We start from the raw sequence: 24182 nt of genomic DNA, 5'->3' as shown, positions 1-24182 counted from the left end.
AATGATCTCCAGTATGCATCTTCAAATGCATCTTCCAATTCTGAGAAATATCACCTGCCTCCCATTTTCTATGGGGAAAACCACATCCTCCAGAGAAACGTTGGATTATGACTCCCTTCCATGTCAATTTTAAAGTGAATTATTTGCCTTCAGAGGAGGGCAATGAACAATGCTTATAAGCAGAATTATAAAAAGACTTCTTATGCATTGTGTCCTCAATTGGTTTTATTTGTCTTTAATTTTAATTAAGATAAAAGCCATTCTTAGCATCAACTAAGTGTACTATGTAAAGATAGCAAATTCAAGCTGGTTGATTCTAAGATGTCTTTCTATATACACCCAAGTTCAATTACCGGTACGCATTAGATTCTCAAATGATCCCTTCTTCAATTCCCTATGTGATTTTCTTCTAGGGCAATCTGTTCCAAAGTACAGGATGATCTTCTCAGTAAATACTGAACACAAGAATATGTACATTGAAAGATGTTTCATATTTCTCCTTTATTGCTTAAACAGACTGAGGTAGCAAACAGGCACTTAGCAGCCCTTGCAACACAGCCTGGCTGAAGCCATAGGGATGGATTTGTATATGATTGGAAAGACATCTATAATTCATATCCAAAATATTGTATTGCTCTGCCAAGCCATACCAGCATTGCTGAACTTTTCAAAATTAAGAGGTAGAGCCCATGACAGTTGTGGCTGAGGTAGATTCTACATCTGCCCAGTACATTCTACATTTGCCCAGGCAGAGCTTAAGGCATTGGAAAGGAGAATTATCTTCCCAATGTCTCCTTGCAGCAATAGTAGCTTATGCTACTGAAAGACCCTTCGGGAAGGAAGCAACAGTGAACAGAATAGGTGGGCCCACTGAATATGCAGAGAAAGCTAGCAAGAACTCTTAAGAAAATTAAGCAAACCAATTTATTTCCATTTAATGCTGAATCTTAAAGGATGATTTCAACTTTTGAGATAAAACTACTGTGGACAGGAAAAATGGCTTCTAACTCACTCGGTGAAGACCTGTATTATGTTGCTGCAGATATACAGCTAAAAAGAGAAACCAAATTCAGGCAGGAAATCATGCCTGGATTTCTCACAGCAAAGCAGATGAAGCATTCAACCAGGCAATCAAAAGATTCTTTGTTTGAACTAGTAACTCCAGAGGAGTAGCCATGTTAGTCTGTTACAGTAAAATCAAACAGAAGCCCAAAGATACTGTAAAGGCTTTAAAAAATCCACCATAACAAATTGGAGTTTTGCTATCATCATGAAATAGAAGATACTAGTTGGGGAACCATGATGAATCATAGAATGAGTAAACAATCTGGAAATTTAATGTTTTTTAAAAATGGATTTAAAGTGTATATACAATATAGAATGCGAGAATTATAATCAATGCGACTTTAATGGATAAAATTGAAATAAACTCAACAAGGCTGCCCATTATTCCTGTTATTGTGTATATTGGCAGTGGTAGTATTAACTATAAGAATAAGATAAGGGGTAAACATCCATGGGATGAAAAAAAGATAGCGAAGTACAGCCAGGATGGGAAAATGTATGGACTAAACAAATTAAGTTTATGGAATGTCAGATGCTAAGAGAAAACTGGTATAAAACATTTTATAAATGGTGTGTTGCACCAAAAGATATAGTAAAAGCTAACAAAGATTATAATAATAAATGCTGGAAATGTCAAAATACAGATGCGACATTTTATCACATGTGGTGAACATGTGAAAGCAAGCAAATATTGAATAATGATTCACAGTGGGATGGAGAAGATATTCAAAATCAAATTAGTATGAGACCGAAATGTATGTTATTAAATATTTTGCCAAGCAATGTACCAAAAAGGTACAGTGGGCTATTAAAATATATAGTGACTCCTGCCAGAGTGGTATATGTCTCAAAGTGTAAAGCAGACAAAATTCCTGACTTGAATGAATGGATAAGTAAACTGATTATGCAACAATGGTGAAATTAACATCTTTAGTGCATAATAGACCAATTATTTAATTTCAAAATGAATGGAATATATTACTAACTTACATAAATTTAGGATAAAAGAAGCAAACTATAGAATTAGAAACTTACAAATAAATGATTACTGGGCTTGAGTAAGAATATATGCTGTTAGATGATCAAAATAAAAAGTTTAAAATGTTTCTTAAATTTATGAATATATAAAAATTAATACAAATGAATTGTAAGAGTTAAAAAATGAAAGATGGCAAGTTTCATGGAACATTGTTTTTAATAGTATGGATTGTATTGTTGGCTAAACATTTTGAAAATTAATTTTAAAAATGGAAGTGGAAATTTAATGGTTGATGAATGCTGGTAGCCATTCTGAGCCTGTAAGGGAAAGGGCAGCATATAAAATTAAATGAAATAAACAATAAAACTCTTCTCCAGAATTATATAAACTCTCAGGTATTTCCCCCCAATTGTTCTATTTCCCTCTGTTTTTCCCCAATTGTTTTCAACCTCCCATGCTTCCTGGATTATTCAGAGTCCTAATATACCCTTCCCCCCCCCCCCCCGCTTTGGTCAATTTAGTGTCTTCCTGTTTGCATACTTGGGAAATCCCCCAACACTGTATGTGGGTGGTTTGGTTTTGCTGCTTCCTCAGGTGGGAGGGACAAGTTCCTGAGATGTAATCTATCCTTCATGGAGGGAAATAGGCATATCACAAGGCAGGAGATCTGCAGTTTCAAATCAGATCCCAAGAGAAAGATCCTTCACAACAGAGTTCAGAGAACTAGATTCATTTTCAACTAACTCCTGGATATGTTTGTGTGCTTATCTCTCAATCTGTTCCAAATAGTTGACCATTATTTCTTTGTACACACTAGCAGCTCTATTTGCAGGAGTGACACATTCTCCAATCTCTAATAGTTCTTGAATTGGATATCTATCGAGGGATCAAGAGTTAGCTCCCATTCCAGAAATATCCACAGTCATTCAAGAACACTCATATTGCTGTGTCAAAGGCTCTGAATCCCATCAGGTGTCACTTTTGACAAACCTCAGTGGGAGATCTATTCATAATGACCAGTGAGCAAAACCACAAAGATATGTTAAATATTATGGATTCCAGAGCAGCTGGTCAAAATCCAAGAGACTGAGTTCATTGGTTGGTGATGATGATGCTTGATGAATATGTTTTACTAATATTATTCAATGGGATTGGCTTAATTAAACTGGATTGTGTCCATAATGTGGAACATACAAACAATTTCATATTGTAAAACAGATGACTAAAGTGGTTGATTAAATCTACTGTCTGAAGAAATGCAATGGTGGAAAGAATAAAGAGGAGAGGAAGTGAAGTGAAGTGAGCAGGAATGAAAGAAATGTCAAACTTGTCTCTTGGAGAACTGGTGGTCTACAGAAATGTTGCCAGGTTCTCAGAATTATTCAATATTCAAAATAATTCAAACAAATATCTTGGGCTGATTCTCATCTGTTGGTGGTTGTCATGGAATGATGCTATTGCTACAGCAAAGGGAAGTCACATATTACTGTGAAAAGCATCTTTGCCTTTTGATCTCCTGGAGGGAGGACAGGAAACCTGATGCAGGGATGCAACTTCAAAGGTTTTGGAAACCTTGTGGCGAGGGGGAAAGTTTTCTTGGAGAGTAAGGGAACAAAGCCTAGGTGACTCTATCATGGGCTAAGCCAAGAGAAGCACCTCTTGGCTGGAAGTCCCAAGAGATCCACAAGGATGCATTCAGCTGAGAAATTTCTCTAAACGCATTTATATTTTATTTCTTTATTTTGAACTTTAACAATAAATCTTTGAGAAATCAGCTGGTCTGGAGTCATTAGGAGGGAAAAGAACCCAAAACCGAGGTGAGATAAGCTTGGGAGAGCTTATCTCCTGGATAGCTGGAGGAACAGTGTTCCACAAGGCAGGGGCCAGGGTCGTAAAGGCCCTGGCCCGAGTGGAGGCCAGCCGCATCATTGATTATGTCATGTGCAAATGTTTCTAATATGCATGTGCCAATCAAACATGCATTCTACCCACAGTAGACTTTACATTTCATAGAATCATAGAGTTGGAAGAGACCACAAAGGCCATCCAGTCCAACCGCCTGCCATGCAGGGACACACAATCAAAGTACTCCTGACACATGGCCATCCAGCCCGTGTTTAAAAAACCTCCAACGAAGACTCTCCAAGGCAGTGTGTACTGTGTGTACTGCTGTGAAGTAGCCTTTACTGTCGGGAAGTTCTTCCTAATGTTTAGGTAGACTTTCTTTTTTGTAGTTTGAATCTATTACTCTATGTCCTAGTCTCTGGAGAAGCAAAAAACAAGCTTGTTCCATCTTCAGCATGACATCCCTTCAAATATTTAAACATGATTATCATACCACCCCTTAACCTTCTCTTCTCCAGACTAAACATACCCAGCTCCCTATGTCACACCTCAAAGGCATGGATTCCAGACCTTACCATGTTGGCTGTCCTCCTCTGGACATGCTCCGGCTTGTCAATATCCTTTTTGAATTGTGGCAGCCAGAAGTGGACACAGTATTCTAGGTAAGGTCTGACCAGCACAGCCACAGCCGAAGGCACCCTGCAATCAACCCCAAACAGGCCAACAGACCTCCCTCACTCAGCAACAAACTAGACAAAGGAATACATAGGCCCCTTCCATACATGCAGAATAATGCACTTCCAATCCACTTTCACAATTGTTTGAAAGTGAATTTTGCTATTCCACACAATAAAATCCAGCTGCAAAATGCATTGAAAGTGGATTGAAAGTGCATTATTCTGCATGTGCAAAAGGGGCCATAGAATAGCAATCAGGGCCCCCTCTCCATCAGGCTTGCAGCACCAGTCTCTCTCACACACTCCTCTCACACAGTGCACTCAGTTAATCCTCCCCAGAAGTTTAGGAACAGCAAAAGAAACTCACCTGTCCAACAGTTCTGTCTCCTGCTCCTCCCAGCCAACTCAATTATTCCATTTGCATTGTAGATCTTTACTTCAATGATACTGCTCATTTAGCCTACAGGTCTTGAGTAATGTCACACTAAAATACAATAAAATAATAATAAAATTAAATAGATAATAAGAATAAAAATAGATAATTTAAATACCCAACCCATGTGGAGTTGCAGAGTGCCACATATGCAGAAATTCCTGATTATTCAATTCCCTGTCGGAAAGGATGAATGTTCATATTACCTTACCACCCCAGTCCAGACAGTTGTTTCATTTCTGATGTTTTTAAGGACAAAATTTACCACCTTCAGGAAACTTTTTGATATGGGAATGTTGACACGACGAAGGATCCTTGCAGGTATCTGTATGACTTCTGTTGAGTAGTGTGATATGTATAGGTACATTGTGATCCCCAAGATTGCTGGGTCCTCTTTATCGTCCTATTGAGAACTTACCTACCAGGAATAGTAAAGAAGTAGAGTAAAAAACAGAAGTGGAAAAGAAGCTATATCCAAGAAAGGGTAAAGGAAGGCTTAGAAAACAAGTACTTTGCCATATCCCTTGAGGAAAGAGACGACATGTGAAATCTATGTGAAATAATGAAAACTGGCTCTCCGCCACCCTATGGCACATATATTTTCAGAAAAGCATTTCTGTGAAAAGCATTGTAGCCAATCATTATATGTGGGGTGCTGCTGCCTGCTGTTCTGACTCATGATAGCATTCCAAACAACAAGTGCCTCAGGAGCACAATGACTAAGGAACAGTATGTACTCAATGGCATCACCTCTAAAATGGCAGCGATTGTTGTGGATCAGGCCAAAGGGCTGTCTTGGCTCCTGCCTCCAAGGAGGGTGTGGGGACAGTTCAGTCAGCAGGACAGGAAAGAACAGATTACAAGAGACAGCTGGAGACAAAATGGAAGGCATCCGACCTGCTTGGCTTCTTACTCTGGAACAGCAAGTTACTGATGCTGTACTGTTATTAGCAGAATTCATTTTCCAAAACGGCTTCAGCAGAAGCTTTGTTTGTTTGACTGGAAGTTACTGAACAAATGGGAAATGGGCCAGTTTTACCTCTTTCCTCCGTTTGCTGTCAGCTGTGCTTTATGCTAGTGCCTGTTCATTCCAGTGTAAGTACTTTGTCTCTTCAGTAAACTCTGTTATTAATCCCCACCCCTGCCAAAAAAAATAGTAAAAAAAGCCCAGGAATTAGAACAAGGAGGTGGTAGTATATGAAGTATGTCTACATTCCACTAATGTTTCCATACAATATTGCAGATCATGATCATTTTTACCCCTTCCTGGGAGAATGGTAGGGTATTTCCCCCCCTAGTGCACATAACAGAGAATGCTGGGGCATTTTCACATTACATTAATGAACACAATTCTTCCTGTGGAGTAAAGTTACAGCTTGGTCTTGTATCTATAAGCAATTCAGAAGCATGGCCTACACACAGAGAAGTGCCTAACTCTACTGACCTATTTTTCATGTGCATGTTCATTTGGGCGGTAAGAAACAGAGAAGATTTCAATCTGTTCTTTTTCATCCTTTAATTCAGCAAAAAGTGCTGAATTAATCAGTTATCAGAAAACTGGAATAGAGATTAACTTTTTTTAAAAGCTGAACATTTAGGGAAGAAATTTGTAAGCCTAGAAACATAGGAATTTGGATTTATATCCCACTTTTCTCTCCTGCAAGGAGTCTCAAAGCATCTTACAAATTCCTTCTCTTCCTCTCCCCACAGATACCTTATAAGGTAGGTGGAACTGAGAGAGTTCTGAGAGGACAATGATGAGCTATTGGGCTAGATGCCTTGTCACTTTCTGTATATAATTGTTGTGGCTGAAGAAGAAGACCAAAGTTGAAAGTGTTGAACTCAGCCAGGTTAATACCTCCACCACTAACTAATGTTTCCACTAACTGATGTTTGTATGAGGCCTATCTCCTGAAGCAGAATCCAGCTGAACATCTGGCAATTGGAATCCTTCCAACTTGTGCTACTTTTTGGATTTTCACTGAAGGTATATCATTTATACAAAGACTTGGATTTCTAAGTATATATTTTGGGATCCCCTTTCCGTTTGTAATGTGTTATCCATGTTTTGTATTTTTCTTTATTGTTGGTATTTTGGTTTTTTGATACAGACTTTTTAATTATTTCTATTAAAGGTATAGTTTAAATGCTGTTCTTTGAGCCAGACAGAGGTTTTCTTTTTGCAATATCTGTACTTGTGGGGGGGGGGCGCAAAAAATACAGGTTCGTTTGTGGGATTTTTTGTATTTTCGGTGTTTTTCTGTTTTTGGCCTGTGGAGGGTGCAGTTTTTAGGCTAGCAGCACCAAAATTTCAGGGATATTTTGGGAGATGCTCCTGATGATATGACCCAGGTTTGGTGAGGTTAGGTTTAGGGAGTCCAAAGTTATGGACTCCCAAAGGGAGTGACCATTGAAAATGATGCTGTTTGGGGGTGGATTCCAGCATCACTTGTTTAAACTAGGGAGCTCAGATTCTCCTTTTAAATCCACCTTAAGGAGAATCTGGGGTTTCCAGTTTAAATAACATTGAAAGTGATGCTGTTTCCCCCAATGGTGGGGACTGGATGCAACACCATAAAATGTTTTCATAGCAGTAAAAAAACATTTTGAAAGCATTTTGAAAATATTTTCAAAAAAAATTCTGCTGTGTGGCATGGCCTATTGCTGTCTTCAGATTTGTGAGTTGGGGCATGTTCTATAATGTGATGGTGACTTTGAAACGACCCGGTGTAAAAAAAAAAAATCATTGGTTTAATGGAAGTCCAGCGCAGTCAGGGAAAAGGGTACGCCCATGAAGGGGGGGGGGGGAATCAAACTCATGTTTTGCCCAGGGCTCCAGTTTGCCTAGGTACGCCACTGCTTCTGCTCTCATTTTTTTATTTACTGTTTTTACTGGATTTGCTTTTCTATTCTGTCCCTTTGTTGCATATGTCTCTGAATTCTGTGCTCAAGATGCCAGTCTGTTCCTTTTCAGCTAAATTAAGCTTAACAAACTTACTGTATGGCAAAAAGAGAAATAGCAGGCTATGGAACATTTCTGTAAAAGGAGGACAGAACATTGTCAGACAAGGAGCATCAAGGTATGATTCAGACCAAAACTGTGGTACGAGAAATCAAATCAGACCTTATTTCTAGCATGACTTCACAGAGTAGAAGGGCGATGAAAATCTGAATTAAAATAATTTGATCTGTGTTGAAGTCTCCAAATTCCTTGTTCAGTGCAATAGCACATCAAGGCTAACTGATTCTACTTGAATGAGTTCTAGTACTAAAGAGAAGTCACAACTTCTGACATAATCACAAACAATGATTTTCTGCAAACATCCAGAATTTTATCAGCAGCAAAGCCAATTTCTACGAACTTGCAGTAAGCAAAATAAATTACACATATCAGAGTTTTCTAATTCTATATGATCCAATGAGTAAATCAAATATATAGCTGTTCATAGGCCATAAAAACCAGTCATGTTTCTTTGAGTGATTGCACTACTTATAAAACACTAGCACTAACTAAAGCCTATTTTAAATTAAAATAAAATGGGCTAAAGAAGGGGGTGAGGGAGGGAAGCTGGGAGACCCCCCTCTCCTCCTTCCCTCCAGGAAAGCAGACCATATTGTTTGGGGTGAGTGAGTCTCTTGGTGGGAGAAGGTGAGTGGGGAAGGGATGGGATGGAATGTCATGAGTCCTGCTCACCCATTGGCTGGGGTGGGGTGGGGGTGTCATTGGACATTCCATTCCTTGGGCAATTTATTTATAAGGATTAAAAAAATAGTATACTGCCCACCCCGAAGGGCTCTGGGTGGTGAACAGAATAATCAGACATTAAAATCACAACGGACCAAAACCATAATTAAACCTAAAAACAGAACAAGGTTACAGACGGTGATGAAATTCCCATCAGAATCAGAGTCAATCAAATTCAGCTCCTTGTCATGGGAGTGGCACAATGATAGAAAATGTGATAATAATATGGTAGTGAATAGGGCTGCTTATAATTCAGTATTTGTAATGAAATTACTCATCCTGACTATGAAGATTACTTGATTATTGACCATATTTGCATAAATTAGCATGAATTCAGCAACATGAATAGAAATGACATATTCTTTGCCATTTCAATCAAAATACAAATAAACACATGTCTAGATGTTGTTGCTTTTCCAGGCCGTGATCTAGCAGTTTTTGCTCCTAACATTTGCCTGCATCTATGGCCGGCATCTTCAGAGGCAGATCATAGTAAGACGTTTTTCTCTCCACACTGTGCTGTGGAAACTCATCTTAGTGTGACATGCCTCTGAAGATGCCAGTCATAGATTTGGGTGAAATGTTAGGAGCAAAAACTACCAGTTGACAACCACACAGCCTGGTAAACCCACAACAGCCAGTTGGTACTAACTGTGAGAGCCTTTGACAATACAAATATAGTCTATTTGCAAGTTACACCTAAATTGACCTCTTTTCTGTGTTTGTCATGGGACTGACATCTGTCTGCAAGATTTCAAGTAAGGCCAGCTCTATGGTTTCCATTGCAGGAAGCCCTTCCGAAGTCCAAGTGCCAGAGACTTTGTTCACAGGCTCCATCAGTTAATCTGGAGGCAAATATTAACCCATGATCAAGAATTAAGTTAATAATCACTTAAGAGAACTATCCTAAGTAGCTCTGCTCAAAACCCTACTCAAGTCACACAACGGGACTTACTACCAGGAAAGTGTCTCTAGGACAGCATTGCACAAGTTTGTTACAAAATGCCACCAATGTTAAGATAATGCGTCTGTACTAATGCAACAGTTGCATAGGAAGGGGGATGAGATGGACAAGATACTAGAAAGCAGGGAGTTGGCTGAGGGGATGGGGCCCTGTAGTACTTTCCATTTAGTTTCTCACTGTGAGCACTGAATTTGGGCAAATTCTTCCCTCCTCCCTCCCTTGCTTTGTGTCCACTCCACCTTACCTCAAAAGCCTAGGCAGGGTGATAGCAAGATTAATCTTATGCTGGGCACTTACAAAGAGGCTAAAATGGGCTAAGATGGCTAGCAGAATATCCTTCTGGCCTTCAAAGACAAAAACATTACAAATAGTACACACAGCCAGTTGAGCATCATCAGACCAGGCTGTCAGATGAATTTCTAAGGTTATCTGCAACTTCCCTCATTTTGTGACTACCTTTCTATTTTGCATCTGCCACTTTTTACAATGAAAACGATGTGAATAGGCCCTGTTCAAGGGGAAGATCAATGGAAGATCATAGACGGAGCATATGAGAGGCTCCAGATTCAGTCTGTAGCATCTTCATTTCATCAAAGGATCTCAGGAAGCAGTGATTTATCTAAACAATCTGTTCAGCAGGATCCTACAAGATGATGACTGTTGTGAGACTCAGTCTTGCTGATTCCAAATAAAAAATGATCATGCTGTATTCAATGAGGGCATAATATGTGAGGAAGGTCTCCTTGCTGCAGTGAAGGATAGCCTTGATGCAGTGTGAGCAGAGGAAATAGCATTACAGTAATCTCTCTTTTTAAACACCTGGAGGACATTAAAGTTCATGAGGTTGCATGAAGGAACTCACATGGGGTCTGCAAGTGATCTTGAAAGAAACTGTAGAAAACACATTTTCCAGTAAATGTAGCTATAGTCCAAAGACAAGATTTGCAGTAGACACGATAGATTGGCGAGGAGATTTGCCATACATTGCATTGGAAGAACATTCAGTATCAGCTTCCTGCTAAAGCTAGTCTTAAGAGTCACTTCTGGCCATTGTGTTTTCAATTGGATGGCATCCATTTTTGCTTCTCCTTTTCCTAATACTGCTGTTACCTCTGAGAATTCCTTTACTATCAGTGAGTTTCTGCTTGTGAGCTTGCAGCTGCAGAGAGCAGCATACTGAAAGAGTTGAAGACTGAAGACTCACCATAACAAGATCTCAGAGAAAGTGAAAGCTGGCAGGAAAAGATCAAGTGGCCTTACACTGAATCAGATCACTGCCCATCTAGTTCAGTTGATCTTCTCCAATATCTGCTTCCCGAGATCCTTTGATGAATGAAGATGCTACAGACTGAATCTGGAGCCTCTCATAAGCTCCGTCTATGATCTTCCATTGATCTTCCCCTTGAATAGTGCCTATTCATATGGCTTTCATTGTAAAAAGTGGCAGATGCAGAATAAAAAGGAAGTCACAGAATGAGGGAAGTTGCTTGTTCACATCTCTCCTTCCTCCCCTTGATAAAGGGCCTCCTAGAGGAAGTGAGCCCTTGAGTGATACATCCTTCAAGGTTCAGTGATTTCCCATTTGGGTAGCATTTATATAACTTGCTGAATAGTTAAGTCTCCATAATCTGATTGACACAAACAACACCACATCATTATGAAGAGCAAAACCAGCTACTCAGGCATTGATACCACCTGCTCCACTCACTTTTGCTACGACCCTCTCATTAAGCACTGTGTGAGTTGCAACATACTGCACAGAGACCATGCGGAAACAAGTAAGAAAGATAAACTACTACATTGGATTGGGGAAAGAAGAGAAAGGGGGAGGAGAATGGCCAGGGGTAGATTTGAATCTGTACTTGGAAGAAGAGATTCCAGCTGCTGAAGGGAATGAAAATCAGAGCTTTGAAGAACTCTTTTATCCAAGGAAAAACTCTGGTGGGTTCCACTGTTGACCCTGGGAGTCTCTAATCACTATGCTGGTGACTTGTTATCTTTCAATTTCTCATGTGTTAAATAGGGGTTATTGTAATGTACACTGCAAGGTTGTTGTGAACTTAAAAGGGTAACTGAGTTGGTCTGCAGCAGAATTCAAGTCCAGTAGTGCTTTCAGAGGATATCTGACAAAGAGAGTTTTGTATCTGACAAAGAGAGTTTTGACCCTTGAAAGCTTACACCCCAAAAATCTTGTTGGTCTCCAAGGTGCTATTGGACTCAACTCAAGGTTGTTGTGAGAATCAAAGAGATCAGAGAGAATGCATCATCATGGACATTTCCTGTATGTTGTAATGCTATGCATATCACTGGAAGTATAAGAGGAAGTCCCAGCAAAAAAGAGATACTATCCAGTATGGCGTTTCTCAAGTAAATGCCACACATTCTTGTGTCTACATTCAGGATTTCTCTTATTTTTATGCAGGTAGTTAAACGTTTTCATTGTGTTTGTATTTGTCAAGCAGAAAGGTATGAGAACCTGTATGATACAATGCTAGACTAGGACTGGGAAGGTCTGGTCCTCAATTAATCACACATTTTGATAAGTGATTTTGGGCCTGTCATGTTCTGTCAAGGCCTAATCTACCACTCAGTAAGGGTAGTCTCCTGTGAAAACATGAGGTCATCATGGTCTAATGGGGTGACATTACATCCCAACATTTACTAGGCAGATTATGTTAACAGGGTAGTTTGCCACTGTCTTCCCCAATCTACATTTTAGGTTAGCAAGCTGGGTACTAATTTTATTGAGCTGATGACCATTTATTTAGCAGAATGGCTGAAATAAGCACAGAAAGGATTTAACCAGAGGTGGGATCCAACCAGTTCTCACCACTTCTCTAGAAGTGGTTACTAATTTTTTCTGAGTGCTGAGAAAGGGTTACTAAAGCAACCTCCCTGCCCAATAGGGACTGGAGGTGCGTGTGTGCAGTGGCGCCACTGTTTGAATCCCACCACCATCGGAACCTGTTATTAAATTTTTTGGATCCCACCACTGGATTTAACCATTGATTTTTATAGTTCCCAGGTCCCAGAAACAGTAACAGACAATAGTTACTTTTTTTAAAAAAAGAAGAAGGTATTCATGGATGGTAAGAATAGCAATAACTGTTAGTTTGATGTTTATGGTATCTATCCTAAGGCTTCATAAAGACACCGCTAACTACAGGGAAAGGGTAGCAGCAATGGAGTCTTTGTTGTTAAAACCCAGCATATCTGAACCAGACCTTGCCAGAGCCAGAATTCTATGGTTGTTGACCCATTAGATTCAGACCTTCTTATCACTGCTATTACTGCAGATTAACTCACAGCCCAGAGGGTACCTGTTTTCACTACAGAGTCAGAAGCAGCTACACGTCTGTGATTTGGATCAGGAAAACGGCACAGGTGAAAGGCAAAGGAGAAGCGGAGGTGGTTTGCTATTGCCTTCCTCTGCAGAGTCTTTCTTGGTGATTTCTCTTGCAAATTCTGACCCTGCTTAGCTTTCCAAGATCTGATGAGGTCAGTTTTCTGTACCATGCCACCTTTCCTCCCCAGCCCCAATTATGAAGCCCCAAATATGCATTCTTCCTATTGGGGTGTTGTGTGGTTTCCGGGCTGTATGGCCATGTTCTACCAACATTCTCTCCTGACGTTTCACCTGCATCTGTGGCTGGCATCTTCAGAGGATCTTCAGAAGATCCATCTTCAGAAGATGCTCTGAAGATGCCAGCTACAGATGCAGGCGAAACGTCAGGAGAGAATGCTGCTAGAACACAGCCATACAGCCCGGAAACCACACAGCACCCCAGTGATCCGGCTGTGAAAACCTTCGACAATATATTCTTCCTATTTCTCACTCTGTTACCCAAATTGGTGGTCTTTCTTCTGATAATTAGTTTGGGGAATTAGAAGCTATAAGGCTGCTTAGCAAGAGGCCGGCAGCAGCGGGATTCTCCCCCAGTGTATACTGAAATCCTTCTGTAAGAGGATATAACAAGGAAAACTATAACTAAAGAAAAGGGATTTTTATTGAGAAAAAGGAGATATTACAAACAAGTGAGAATGTTGCAAGCATACGGAGCCTTTAAAAAAATCAAAAGTAAAGAGAGGGTTGCAGAGAAGGAATTGGTTCAGGGTGATATGTTACTTATCCAGAAGGCCAAGAAGCAGAGAGCAGTGCATGACCAGCACATACTGACTTGAGAAGAAGGATTACATTGGGTGCGTGGACAGAACTACACACACATGGGTGTGAGTTACTTCCTAACTTATAGGGTGAAATGTATCCTGAGGCAAAGAGACATGCCTGATGAGAACCACATGTTGATGAAGTTATCAGTGTGTGTTGTATGTTCCTAGAGATTTCTGAAAAGTGGTCTCCAGTCTTAATAAAAAGACACACTAAGCAGCTGGATGTGAATCCAATTCCTTAGGAAATGGTTTCAAGGTGAGGCAAAATATTGATGGAGCAGCAGTGGCGTAGGAGGTTAAGAGCTCGTGTATCTAATCTGGAGGAACTGGGTTTGATTCCCCGCTCTGCCGCCTGAGCTGGGGAATTCAGATTAGCCTGTACACTCCCACACACGCCAGCTGGGTGACCTTGGGCTAGTCACAGCTTCTCGGAGCTCTCTCAGCCGCACCTACCTCACCTACCTCAGCCCCACCTACCTCACAGGGTGTTTGTTGTGAGGGGGGAAGGGCAAGGAGATTGTAAGCCCCTTTGAGTCTCCTACAGGAGAGAAAGGGGGATATAAATCCAAACTCTTCTTCATCTTCTTTCTTTCTTTCTTTCTTTCTTTCTTTCTTCTTTCTTTCTTTCTTTCTTTCTTTCTTTCTTTCTTCTTCTTCCTCTTCTTCTCTGTTGAAGAATTAATGCTGCAAGGGGTATGTTAGTAATAGCTCTATCCAAGGGGTATTTTCACAGGGGGAAAGTGACATCAGTCTTGATTAGATTAGTAGTTTCTGGCAGGAGACCCATTACTCCAAAACTTGCATTCCATTAAGGGGGTGGGGAGGAATGATGAGTTAGTGTGAGTCAACCCTCCTTAGATGCCAGCTAGCTTCTGCCTGGACTCCATTTTGTCCCTGCTGGAGCCATGTTTGAGCCAAAACATCACTATATTCATATCTAGAGAGTGTTCTCATAACTGCTCCTTAGGATCATGGGAATTTATTGTCGAAGGCTTTCATGGCCAGAATCACTGGGATGCTGTGTGGTTTCCAGGCTGTATGGCTGTGTTCTAGCAGCATTCTCTCCTGACGTTTCGCCTGCATCTGTGGCTGGCATCTTCAGAGGATCTGATAGTTGGAAAGGAAAGCAAGTGGAGTATATATACCTGTGAGTAAAGGTCACATAGTATACAGAAAACCTAGATGATGATAGGAGTGGCCTGGCAAGTGAGTAACAATGAAGTGAAGCATGTGAGTAACAAAAGAGATAGCAAGGTCAATAGGTGAGGCATCTGAATAGAAGTAGTCTGGCCTTTGTTCCCTTTGATTATTTGTAGTCATCCTGTGCCTGTGTGGAGCTGGTTAGTCACTGTCTTGACTCTAGTGTTTTTCAAAACTGGCAGCCAAATTCTGTTCATTTTCATGGTTTCTTCCTTTCTGTTGAAATTGTCCATGTGCTTGTGGCTTTCAATGGCTTCTCTGTGTAGTCTGACGTAATGGTTGTCAGAGTGGTCCAGAATTTCTGTGTTTTCAAATAATATTCTGTGTCCAGGTTGGTTTATTATATGTTCTGCTATTGCTGATTTTTCTGACTGAAATAGTCTGCAGAGCCTTTCGTGTTCTTTGATTCGTGTCTGAGCGCTTCGTTTGGTGGTTCCTATGTAGACTTGTCCACAGCTACATGGTATGCGGTAGACTCCTGCAGTAGCTAGAGCAGGGGTAGGGAACCTGCGGCTCTCCAGATGTTCAGGAACTACAATTCCCATCAGCCTCTGTCAGCATGGCCAATTGGCCATGCTGGTAAAGGGGCTTGATGGGAATTGTAGTTCCTGAACATCTGGAGAGCCAAGAGGTTCCTGTAATCTCCCCTGAGCATAGGAGGATCCCTCTTATACTTTGCTGAATGTAGCATTTGTTGAATTTCTTAGTGGGTCTGTGTAGATTGTTTTGTAGGTTATGCTTCTTCATCAGTTTCTCCTATGTGGTCAGTGGTCTCCCTTTGATGTATGGTAAGCGACACTTTCCCTCTAGATGGCTATTCTTTATCTTTGTTCATGTGGCTTGTTCTTGATCTTGCAGCTCTTCTGATGTCTGTAGAAGAGTAACCATTAGCCTGTAGAGCCCGGTTTAGGTGGTTCAATTCATCTTGAAGGAGGTGGGGTTCACAGATTCTGTTTGCGTGATCTACCAAAGTTTTTATGGTGCTCCTTTTTTGTCCTGGATGATGATTGGAGTTTTTGTGTAGATATCTATCAGTGTGTATAGGTTTTCTGTATACTATGTGGCCCAGTTGTTGGTTTGGTTTGCGGCTGACTAGGACATCTAGAACTGGCAGTTTTCCTTCATTTTCTTTTTCCATAGTAAATTGGATGTTTGGGTGGATCTTGTTGATATGGTCCAGGAACTTGTTTAGTTCTTCTTCTCCGTAGCTCCAAATGGTGAATGTGTCATCCACATAACGGAACCATATGGTGGGCTTTATGCATCATGGGAATTGTCTGAGCACTAGTAAATCTTCAGAACAAGACTATATTCTCTGCTTACAGTTTTTGAATCTTGTTTTTCTCTGTGGGTGGGAAAGATCACTTAGGGTTCCTATTGTTTTCTCTCCTAGCTTCCCCTATTCTTCCTGAAATTGGTTCAGAATCCATTGTTGTTCCCTTGATTTTGTTGCTGGAATGACTGCTAGCAGCAATTTTTGTAGCACTGTGTAGTTAAAAGGCTATCTGCTGTTCTTAATAATATCTAAGGCATTTCTACAAAAAAAATGCTTGGAACTAATGTACTAGTGGTTTTAAAAAATGAGCTGTGAAGTCTCTGACTCTTCCAGTTGATGCACTCAATCCCAAGGGGCCTTACACCAGAAACAATCTCTCAGCTTGATGAACAGAGTTAACAGTGCTCACTTTCAGAATTGTTGTAATGCTTCTTGAGATAGTAAATGTGAAGTATTTTAGTTCTTAGGATATAGATTACGCCAGGAGGAATCACAAGAGTGGGTAACCATTTAGAAAGGCTGACTCTACCCCCAGAATTTTCCTCTCTGAGTTCATGGTGGCTTCCGCCCTTGCGTTCTTATATCTATTCCACCGTACCAATGTTCCATCCCTTATGAAACAAATTCAGGCATTGACAAGGGCATATTTCTTGGCATACCTGTTCAGACATCTACTTTGAGGCCTACACCTTCTGCAGAGATGGTGCCGCTTTTATTATCCATGCAGGGCCCAGCCAGATTAATATTAGACCATGATTAATTATTTATTTACAAAATGTATGTCCTACATTTCTGCCCTCTCACAATGGCCACCAAAGTGTCTAACAATTCAAAACACATATGACAAAATCATGTTTTAAATTCATTGAAATCACCAAATGTATGTTGCCTTGATCTGGCTAGCCCAGAAGTCAAGCAGGGCCATCCCTGGTTTGTATTTGGATGGGAGATTCCCAAGGAAATCCTGGGTCACTATGCAGAGGCAGGGAGTGGCAAACTGCCTCTGAATATCTCTTGCCTTGAAAGCCCAACAGGGTTGCCATGAGTTAGCTATGACTTGACAGCAATTTACACACATCATTAAAACAAATTAAAAACAAAGTTAAAATGCACAGTCATAAAAACAGCAATTAAAACATTGGTCAGGAAGGAGGATTTACTATGGAATGCCAAATGAAAGGTTAAAAAATCTTCACCTGCTGGCAGAAGATGACAACAAAAGAGGACAGATGAATCTGCCTAGGGACAAAGTTCCAGAGCTTTGGTGCCATGACCAAGAAAGCCCTTTCCTGGGTTGCCACCCACCAAATTTGAGAAGTTAGCAGCACCTAAATCAGGGCCTCTGAAGATGACTATAGTGGTTGTGCATGTTCATAGGGGGGTAGGTACAAACGTCCTACTAATAATTATTGCTATTCTTACTATCCATGAATACTTCCTTATTTTTTTTAAAAAAAAGTATTTTAAAAAGTAACAACTATTGTCTATTACTCCTGAGACATGGGAACTTTTAAGATCAATGGTTAAATCCTTTCTGTGCTAATTTCAGGCATTCTGCTAAATGTCTAGTTCTGTGTGCTTAGCTGTATCAGAGGTTATGCGTATGCCACGATCCCATGATAAAAGGCAGAAGCTGGTCCCAAGGGCAGAATTCATCATACTGACAAGGGGTATGTTGTCCCTTTAACTTAGCAGAACATTTCCCAGGGGCTACTGTCATAGAGGGTCACTGGTGGCTGGAAGCAACCTGAGACAAGCCCTACAACGGTAGTTGTGCTGCAGGGGTCACTTGCCTCTGACCTGTCCACTGGTAGTATGCAAGGAGATGCTGGGCAAGCCTATGACCATCCTCATGGCACTGGCTGGTGATGACAACTTGGTTTGGCTTGGCTTGTCCTTGGGTTATTGTAAGACCCTAGTCCACCCCTGATCCTGACAGTGTCTTTTCCCACTTTTTAGCAAAGCTTTTTAGCCCTTAAAGTTGTGAAGGTACATTTGAGCATGTATGGTCAAATGGAAGGCATCCCATACACCTGAACATCTGCACCCCAATGCTAAAACTGCCCAAACATTCCAAATAGAATAGGTGTTTGAAAAGTTAATTCCAGGCTTTCTTGATGTGACTCAACTGTCAGCCTCTATTTTCCTCCACAGCTGCTATCCTCAGAGGGGTCTCCGCTAAAGCCCAAGAAATGACCCCTCCCACTGTAGCCGAGAAATGCCCAGGATTGATATCAGGTGTCTCTGCATGTGCAGGTCTAGTTCTGGTTATGGCGGCAGTGCTGGTGTTGGTCATCTGGAAACAAAACAGAAGGATGAGGAAGAGAAAAGCTGATGAGGAGAGCCCAAAAAGTATGTATTATTAACCTTTCTGTGCATCTTTCATCTAGTGCAATGCTGTAAATACTACAGGCCGCACATATGATGTTGCATGTGAAAGTCCAAGTGCAAGACCTGTTGGTTTGGCCTTGTCTGCTGAAGCTTATAGGTGTTATACAAATGCCAATGGCTTCACCCCTGACTGAACTCAGCAGTATCTTTTACAGTGCTGAACATTTCCTTTACATCTACATGGAATGGATCCAGATGGAACCGTTGCAAGAGAAAACCTCTCCATTTTCTGGCTGTGTATATTTTAGGTACACCCACATTTTATACTTAAAATTAGTTAACTAGCATTCTTCTCTCAACTACTTTAGAAACTGTGGCTGTAGTGAGTAGTTCATCATCAACCTTTTATTGGCATGAGTATAAAATACAACAGAGAGGTTGAGGAGAATCAAGTTAAAATAAATAGTGAGTAGTTCATCAGACCATAGCTCTGAGAATCTGTGATATAACTGATAAGCATTTATAGTACACAAGTTCCTTTTTCTAGCCCATCTCACAAGCATCTCAATAGTTTAATTCTGACATCTGAAATTATCTTTCTTCTATGATTCTTTCCATCTCCCTCCAGGCATTTATCAGATCAGAGGATCCCAAGACACATCCCAAGACAGTTTACTTTGGGGTTAAACTTGGGGGTGATTCTCTTCCTTCTCCCACTCTGTTCCATGCATGACTGAAACCTAGGATTCCATGCAGTCTGCCCAAGGGTTGGAGGCTGGGCTGGCCAGGAAAGAAAATAAGTGTTTGGTTGATGGGAGTTCTAACCAGTAAGTGTCTATTCTTCTGACAAGGCCTCAAAACATGTTGGAAGGCTGGAGAAGAAATATGAGAAATGAAATAGGAAAAATTTATTCTCATCTGGAAGTCAGGGCTCAGCAGTAGTCCAGTAAATCTTGGACTGGTTTTCCCCCTTTTCCTCCAATATGCTGCTTAACTTGACTGAGTTGAGTGTTACATGACATCTTGGAAGTAGGGAAGTTACAGATGCATTTGCTAGGAAGTAAATTGTGTCTAAGTGCAGCAAGGACAGGTCCATGGTGAGCGTATATTCAAGGATTTTTTTCAGCTCCTTCTTAGCATCCTATCCCAGATATGTTCTAGAAAGGAAAATAAACAGAAGATAACTTCTGTATCCTTAAGTATCCTACTTGGCATTACTCATTAAGTTGTTTTTCATTTAGAAATTGAAAACTACAGCATTTCCTTTGAAAATCAAGTTAACAAAGGACCAATCCTGCCCAGAGAAGACAATTTTGCACCACTAAAATGCCCTCAGTCAAATGATACTTCACAGAGAATAATTCTAAAAGATGCCATCTCAAAGACTGCAGGAAGTGATGTCACTGAAGCTGCTTCTCTTTCTTCTTGTGAAGAAAAAGGCAATCACACCTTTCCACTGCCAGCTACTGAACTTGGGGCAACTGTGCTGGTGACCACCAAGACAACTCAGGAGAACTTCACTAAGGAAGAACTGCTATAGCAAAAGCCACAAAAGAGCTGAGAGTGAACAGGTATCCTCAAAGATGATGTGAATTCCTATGATCATAAAAGAAGAATGATGGATGGAGGGTTTGGTTATTGTGGGCTTTCCGGGCTGTGCAGCCGTGGTCTGGTAGATCTTGTTCCTAACATTTTGCCTGCATCTGTGGCTGGCATCTTCAGAGGTGTATCACAGAGATCACAGCCACATAGCCTGGAAAACCAGTTGAATCTGACCGTGAAAGCCTTCGACAATACAATGGAGGGTGTGTTTCATAGGAACTGCGTCAGTTTATTTCCTATTTGGAAGGGAACAGAGCAGAACTATTGAGTTGTTGTTTAAAGGGTAAAAGAGAGCTAGTTTGATAACAAAGGAGATATTTATCTTGAAATACGAAGACTGCACATTTTCATTAGGTGTTATTTAACACAATCTAAAAGTGTAAATTGAAGAAACAAGTGGCTCTTTCCTTGTGACATTCTTGGTGGAAACTTGTGAGCTGCTCCAAATATTTTAAATCAGCCATTGAAACGGGTGTCTTGGAAACATGAACTTCTTTCTTACCACTTTTCTGACCATTAAGATTGAGTTTGCTAGCATTAGGATAGACCACACTGGCCTTTGGCCTTTTTAAAGTTCACGTTCTTGAAGTGTAATTAAATTCACTGGTTGTAGAGGAAAGTGTCTTGTTACATATGTGACCTAATGATTGTTCATGTATAAGTCTTTGCTGTAATTTCTCCTGATTGGAAACAAAACTGCTGATTATAAGAAATCGATTAGGCAAGACCGGTTGGGATTTGAACTGTACAGTACCATGGACAGAGATCGGGGCTTTTTGCCAAGCCTTATTTAGGCATCAGCCCACAGCTGTTTTATCATGTATTATAAAGGTGTCCATTTTATAGCAGAACGTACCAGGGTGCAGATGATGTGACCAGGTACCGGTGGGAGGTGTGTGAAGCTTATAAATAGAAATGCATATCCTGTTGCAGTAACCTCTGCCCTCAAAGGAGAAGTTTGCGAGCAGATATGCAAAATATCTATGAACATAAGTATTGCTGTGCAAGATCAGTCTGAGGACATCTAATCCCACATTCTTTTTCCAGCAACAGCCAGGACTTGCTCTGCATGTCTTTTTTGATGACCGCCTTTACTTTCTCTGAGTCTGACTTCCCAAGGCATCCCTTTCAAGGGCTACTGGAAACCTATTGTGACAGCAGCAATGAGAGATTGACTGCAAAAGGCATGACATCTCGACTAAGGTCTACCCATGGGTGGTGGCATGTACTTGCACTGCCTTCCTAAGCAAAATTACGGCCTTCTAAGTTCATGGAAGAGGATGTGACTCAGCTTAGTATGGCACTGTAAGTATGGCAGCCCCCCTTTGGTAGGTTTGGATGTTAGCATGTGCTGGGTTGATTGTAATGCTTTGGGGATCCCTGAGCTCCATCCCAAGCATGTCAACCAACCCCATAAAAAATCTCTGTGCTGTTTTCTCATTATCTTGCTAACAAGTGTTTCTTAATCTACTCATGAAGTGTATGTATGTGCATATTGCTTGGGGTAATGGAGGTCATTGTGGTGACAGCTGTTTTCACTTCTTTAAAAGAGTTTCCAGAAGCTTTTTTTCAGTTCCCCTTCATGACTGAGACAAAGACCACTTCACCCTCCCCTTTCAAAACAGAGCCATCATTATTTGTTCCAGTGGGCTAATTGTGAATCCATGGCAGCAAACACAAAATGAAGTTTTCTAGCAACTTAAAGACTAACAGATATATTGTAAGCTTTCCTGGGCTACAGCCTACTTTATCTGATTCAACACCTGGCAAAATGGTCTTTTAGTCTACAAAAGCATGTGCTTAAGTAAATCTGTTAGTCTTTAAGGTGCCAGAAGGCTCCTTCATGTTCTTATTATTGTGGATTTTTTTTCTTCAAAAATAAGTTTTGGAGCAGATGAGGAGTTCACCTGGTGGTTTCAGTCATTTGATCTACAGTACAGTGAACGTCTGGAAAATTTCTATGGTGGATTATGAAAAAACACAATTCAAAGGAAAAAATAAAATACAATTGCACTGAAACAGAAAACAAAACCCTCAGATCACAAGCACAGTACTGAGCAACTAACCTTCTCTGGAACTTTGAAAATGGGACTTCAACTGAATTTCTTTCTTAGGGGGAAAAGTTATGGATTCCCTGAGAGGGTGAAAGAAGCATAATGATGATTTTCACCTTGAAAGCAACACACAGATTAAGAAAACAGTCTCTTACTCAAAAGTCCCATCAAATCTTTCATGATGCCAATAAAATGCCCAGCTATGAAAAGTGCATGTTTTTCTTTCTTGATTGTGGCTTATTAAGGAAAAAGCCACAAACCCTCAAGCTCACAAAAGAATGGAGAACAAGTAAGTGAAGCCACGGTGCTGCAAGAGATGGTGAGGATCATCCCACCACCAGGTGGCGGTCCTCTACTACATGAATAACGAAAAGAGCGGGCTGAAAGATGGCACTAAATTTTTGATAGTCCTTCCTAATTTTTCAAGCTGTGCTTCCGGACAATTCACAAGCTTCAATGATCTGGGTTTGCAATCAACTGCATTGACTTCTTAACCTAGGTGTAGGCACCTGTCCCTCAATACCCCAAATTGTTAATTCTGTGAATAGCGTTCCCAATAGGAAACTGGTCTGTCTAGTGAAAGTAGTGAAAGCAGCTGGACTGTCTTCTGTAATACTGAAAGAGCAAGCAAATCCAGGATGTGTAACATGCACACTTTGGAGCAAGAATGTTAAATAAACAGGGAAATTTCTCATCTGGAAACCTTCTTTCTGTGCCCTCTTTGAACTTGTCACTGTAGGTGGATGATCTGGCTGTTGTGGGTTTTCTGGGCTATGTGGCCATATTGTGCCTTGTTGACTGGCGTTTCTACTTGTAGTCTAATAGTTTGTAGCCTAATAGTTTTTACTCCTAACATTTCACACACATTTGTGGCTGGCATCTTCAGAGGCATGTCACGGTAAGATGTGTTTCCCTTTGTGGAACAGTGTGGAGTGATTTGTGTGGTTTTGTCCCAACTGAGAGGGGGACAAAACACATCTTACCATGACATGCCTCTGAAGATGCCAGCCAAAGATGCAGGCAAAATGTTTGGAGCAAAAACTGCTAGATAACAGCCACACAGCCTGGAAAACCCATAACAGTCAGTTTATTCTGGCAGTGAAAGCCTTTGGCAATGTATTGATGAAGGAATGGAATATTGAATACCATAAATATACATTCAGTACAATTTTGTTTTCATTGCAGTACATTTTCATGCATATTTTGTAGTATCATGTCTGTAGGTAATCAAAATGATCATTAGAATTTTCCAAATCTTAAAGTGCCTTCCAGACCCAGAGTCTAAGGATACGTGCTCCAGATAGTTCAATATAGATTTATTATCCTTTGCTGTGTTGTGTTATTTTGGTTAATAAAAGGTATTATGTGACTTTTGCTTTTAGCTTTTGCTATGGACATCACATTCATTACTCCAATCTGAGTGGTTAGGCAGAATGGGAACACTTGTAAATACCTCTGTGCAGAGCTAAGATTTAATTCTAATTGGCATACATGAGTTTGAAACAGAACAAGAGTTCTGTGTTGTTCAAACAGTTTGGAATGAAATATGATCTTCTGTTGAATTTAAAAATGGATTTGAAGATGCAGAGTCGATTGAAATTTCTCACTTCATCACGTATGTCCTCCTCCCAAAGGAGTCTGAATAGATAAAATCCCCTTGCCCAGCTCCCATGTGGCAAGGTGTTCATTGCCTAGTGATCTGTGGCACACAGAATAGTTTAAAGCATATGCATGTAGGCCATAACTCACTCAAAACTCTTACCTTCTGTCCCTAAAAATGTAGTCTCTGTCCAGTTTTTTCTTGCACAAAGCTTTCCATATTGAACCAGCTTGGCAGATTC

The 24182-nt window shown here is 40.6% G+C and overlaps 1 protein-coding gene across 2 annotated transcripts in view; it reads left to right on the top strand.

Annotated features, from left to right (window-relative positions):
- Positions 1-23722, top strand: part of CENPM (centromere protein M) — a 49412-nt gene extending 25690 nt beyond the window's left edge. The window contains exons 7-8 of one of the 2 annotated variants that reach the window (XR_007244903.1): positions 18611-18706; positions 19927-23722. The gene's annotated coding sequence lies outside the window, so the exon portion shown is untranslated. The other variant, XM_048502034.1, reaches the window with a different exon arrangement.
- The last annotated feature ends 460 nt before the right edge of the window (positions 23723-24182 follow it).

This window comes from Sphaerodactylus townsendi, linkage group LG06 (genome assembly GCF_021028975.2).
Source record: "Sphaerodactylus townsendi isolate TG3544 linkage group LG06, MPM_Stown_v2.3, whole genome shotgun sequence".
Classification (NCBI taxonomy): domain Eukaryota; kingdom Metazoa; phylum Chordata; class Lepidosauria; order Squamata; family Sphaerodactylidae; genus Sphaerodactylus; species Sphaerodactylus townsendi.
The sequence above is the reverse complement of the archived record's forward strand: the minus strand, read 5'-3'. Positions and strand labels throughout refer to the sequence as shown.